This window comes from Arachis ipaensis, chromosome B5 (genome assembly GCF_059453495.1).
Source record: "Arachis ipaensis isolate K30076 ecotype BB chromosome B5, ASM5945349v1, whole genome shotgun sequence".
Taxonomy (NCBI): Eukaryota; Viridiplantae; Streptophyta; class Magnoliopsida; order Fabales; family Fabaceae; genus Arachis; species Arachis ipaensis.
Genome location: NC_142440.1, coordinates 104,964,355 through 104,968,881, shown reverse-complemented (window position 1 = coordinate 104,968,881; position 4,527 = coordinate 104,964,355). Strand labels below are relative to the sequence as shown.

At 38.0% G+C, this 4,527-nt stretch overlaps 1 non-coding gene across 1 annotated transcript; it reads right to left on the bottom strand.

Annotated features, from left to right (window-relative positions):
• Positions 1–1,170: 1,170 nt before the first annotated feature.
• Positions 1,171–1,276, bottom strand: LOC148565245 (small nucleolar RNA R71). Its single transcript, XR_015884402.1, has one exon. It is a non-coding gene; the product is annotated as a small nucleolar RNA R71 (small nucleolar RNA).
• Between the last annotated feature and the right edge of the window lie 3,251 nt (positions 1,277–4,527).

Sequence of the window (4,527 nt, the reverse complement as noted above, 5' to 3'; positions counted from 1 at the left end):
ATCTACCCAAATTCGTAAGATAAAAAACGAAAACAAATTCTTGAAATTGAAATCAATACATGAATTAAAATAGAAGAATAATAGTATTAATCCATAGAATAAATAGAGCTCCTAAACTTAACAGTGGAGGTTTAGTTACTCATGGCTCAGAGAGAAAACTAGGGTTCTAAAAACTGTAAAGTACAGAATGAGGTGCATAAGAGAGAAGTCCTCAAAGGGCTGAATCTTTTCTCTTTTATATCTAATCCTAATTAATGTAAAATATAATTTTCAAAAATAAATAATATCTTTTCCTATTTGTAAATAAAAATTTTTTTTAATCAAAATAGAAATAAAATCTTTGGATACTCCTTGAAGACTTGGGGACCATTGTATTCCTGAAGGCTGGTGCCTAACTTGGGCTGAGCCAAGTTAGGCGCCACTATGGCAGCAAGGTTTGGCGTGCTTGTGCTTCTTCTGCGGCCTAACTTGGAGAATCCCAAGTTAGGAGCTACCATGCCCTTATGGAATTGGCGTGCCTGTGCTTCATCCAGCGTCTAACTTGGAGAATCCCAAGTTGGGCACCACCAAGGCCGTACAATGTGGAAGAAAAGTATATAGTATTATCTATTATTGGAAAGCTCTGGAAGTTAGCTTTCTAATGCCACCAGAACTGCATCATTGGACCTCTATAGCTCAAGTTATGCCGGTCGGAGTACAAAGAGGTCAGGGTTGACAGCATCATCCACTTTCTCCCCTTTCTTTTACATAAACCGTGTCAAATTCATCCGAATGCTATCTGAAATAAACCAAATTGCACACGAATCAAAGTAGCATTCATAGTGGCTCAAAATTACTTAAATCTTGATTAAACGTAACAGATTCGAATGCAAATTCACTAGAAAAAGATAGGAAAGATGCTCACGCATCACTCATCCAATTGGTGTAGCAAAACCAATTTGGTGGTAGCCCTCAAAAAGATCTGAATGTCCACATAGCTAGTTTTCTGCAACTATACAACACTGAATAATAAAGTTAGCCCATAATCCATCTGGTTATGGCTATTTACTTTCTCATTGAAGGATAGAGCCAAACAGTGGCTCCAAGCTCAACCTCTGGGTAGCATAACAACGTGGGATGATTTAGGTAGCAAATTTTTAACTAAATACTTTTTGCCATATAAGTTGGCCCATTTACGAAATGATATAAATTATTTCTTCTAGAAAGATGGTAAATCACTCTATGAAGCCTAAAAAAGATATAAGGAAATGCTGAGAAAGTGCCCTCATCAGGCATTTTCTAAGTGGCTGCAAATTCACATTTCTGTGATAGAGTTTCTCAAGCCTCCAAAACCATGATTGACTCATCAGCAGGAGGATCATTACATAGAAAGACACCTGAAGAGATGGTGCACGAATCCCCACACCTTCGTACAGTTGTACCAGCAAGTGCACTGGATCGTCCAAGTAATACCTGAGTGAGTCAGGGTCGATCCCACGAGGATTGTGGTTTGAAGCAAGCTATGGTTACCTTGCAGGTCTTAGTCAGGCAAAATCAGAAAAGCTGTTCTTAATTTGTATTTTTGAGATCTAAACTAAGTTGACATGAAAGGAATAAAATAAAATACTTTGTATATTAGAAGGGAATCAGTAATAGGAATATGGTTAAGGATTAGAGTTGCTTTGTCTTTCTGAATTAACTCTGGTATTACTATCTTCTTTGCTTGTGAATGATTCCTTCTATGGCAGGCTATATTTGATCAATGCCATGGGCCGTGGTGATCAATATCCTCTGTTCAGATCAAACGCCATTGGCCGTGGTCATCCAATCTGAACGAGGGTGAAGCTCTAACAGTTCATTCTCCTGGCGATCCTACTTAGAATGCCACAGACAAGGTCGAATCTTCCAGATCAGAGATTGCTGCTCTTTTGGGTTTTAGCCTCTACCACAGAGACCCTAATCTCCCCAGAAATCGGCTTAAATGGTGTCTTGAGAAGTTCCCAATGAAGCCGTGGATTAACCATCTGAGAGATGTATAATCAAGCTGGCGGTTCACGCTTTCCAGTCACGTATTCACACAAACCCAAGTATACACAGGTGGTTGTTAGGCACGCGGTCCTAGTATGATGAACAGAGCTAATTTTCAATGATCACCCTATTCACCATGTTGAAGAACAAGTATACATCTTAGAATTAAATCAAACACAGATCGAAGAAGAACAGTAATACTTTTATTAATTCAAAGGACTCAACAGAGCTCCTCCCCTCAACCTAGGAGGTTTAGAAACTCATACTGAAAGGAAATATAATGGTGGTAAATGAAATAATGGTGTAAAGTCTGTAAAAAGGTTTTAAATAACATAAATCTAATCCCTTAAATAATAAACAAATGACTAGTAAGGATAAAACAATGTTTTTAGTGCTAAAATCCACTTCTGGGACCCACTTGGTGACTGTTTGGGCTGACCTTTGATGAGATCCACATGCTAGGAGGCCTCTAGGACATTGAACGCTGGCTAGGAGGTCCTCTTTAGACATTTGGACGCTGGTCTCTACTCCTTGGGCGCTGGATGCCTGAAAGGGGGCAAGAGGCTGGCGTTGGACACCAGTTTTGGGCCTTCTAATCTGAAGCAAAGTATGGACTATTATATATTTCTGGAAAGCTCTGGAAGTCATATTTCCATAGCCATTGAGAACGCTCCATTTGGACTTTTTTAGCTCCATAAAAGCTCTTCCGAATGAAAGGAGGTCAGATCTGGACAGCATCTGCAGTGCTTTCTCTGTCTCTGTATCAGACTTTTGCTCCAGCTCCTCAATTTCACTCAGAAATTACCTGAAAGTGCACAAAAATACACAAACTCAAAGTAGAATAAAAATGTGAATTTAACACTAAAATCTATAAAAACTTAATAAGAACTAAACAAAACATGCTAAAAACTATATGAAAATGATGCCAAAAATCGTATAAAATATCCGCTCATCACAATACAACTTAAACTGTTACTTGTCCCCAAGCAACTAAAAATATAGTAGAATAGAAAAGAAAATTAAGATATAATAAATCTCTAAGTTTCCAATGAAGCTCAGTCACAATTAGATGAGCGGGACATAGTAGCTTTTTGCTTCTGAATAGTTTTGACATCTCACTATCCATTGCAACTCAGAATTGTTGGCAACTTTAGGAACTTAGAGACCAGATGATATTATGGATTCTCCTAGTTTAGTTCTTTTTTATTCTTGAACACAGCTTTCAGAGTCTTGGTCGTGACCCTAAGCACTTTGTTTTCCAGTATTACTACTAGATACATAAATGCCACAGACACTTTAACTGGGCCTTTTTAGATTGTGATTCAGCTTTGCTAGAATCCCCAGATAGAGGTGTCCATAGTTCTTAAGCACACTCTTTTTGCTTTGGATCACGACTTTAACCACTCAGTTTCAAGCTTTTCACTTGACACCTTCACGCCACAAGCACATGGATAGGGACAACTTGGTTGAGCCGCTTAGGCCAGGATTTTATTCCTTTAGGCCCTCCTATCCCCTGATGCTCAAAGCCTTGGATCCTTTTACCCTTTCCTTTTGGTTTAAAGGGTTATTGGCTTTTTGCTCTTGCCTTTTGGTTTAAAGAGCTACTAGCTTTTTCTGCTTGCTTTTTCTCTTTTTTTTTTTCTATTTATTTTTTCGCCACTTTTTTTTTTTCGCATGCAAGCTTTTTATTTTTCTTTTTGCTGCTTTTTCTTGCTTCAAGAATCAATTGATTTAGATTTTTCAGATTACCAACAATACTTCACTTTTACCATCATTCTTTCAAGAGCCAACATTCTAAAATTTTAACTTCAAATATGCACTATTTATTCATACATTCAGAAAACAAAAGTAATGCCACCACATCAAAATAATTGAGCTATTCTTATTTTAAACTTGAAATTCATGTATCTCTCAATTCTTTTTAAATAAAATTTTCCTTTTTAAGCAAGGTGAGAGATATATGGAATATTTTATAGCCTTAAGACACAAATGCAAATGATCATGAAACAAGAATAAGAGAACAGATAACACAATGTAACAGAAAATAGAAATAAATAACAGGAAAGGAGATAAAGAGAATGAATCCACCTTTAATGGTGGCGGCTAGTACTCCTCCTTAAGGATCTAATGTGGTGCTTGATCTCTTCAATGTCACTCCTTTGCCTCTGTTGTTCTTCCCTCATAGCCCTTTGTTCGTCCCTTATGGCTCTTTGATCTTCTCTTATTTTATTGAGGGTGGTGGAATGCTCTTGATGCTGCACCCTCAATTGCTCCATGTTAGTGCTTAGTTCTCTAAGAGAAGTCTGCAATTGAACCCAATAGCTTTGAGGAGGAAAATACATCCCTTGAGGCATCTCAGGGATCTCATGCTGAGGCGGCTGCACAAGCCCTTGTGCATTCTCTCTAGTTTGCTCCATCCTCTTCTTAGTGATGGGCTTGTCCTCCCCAATGGAGATATCTCCTTTTATGATAATTCTAGTTGAATTGCATAGATGACAGATGAAGTTTGGGAATGCCAAC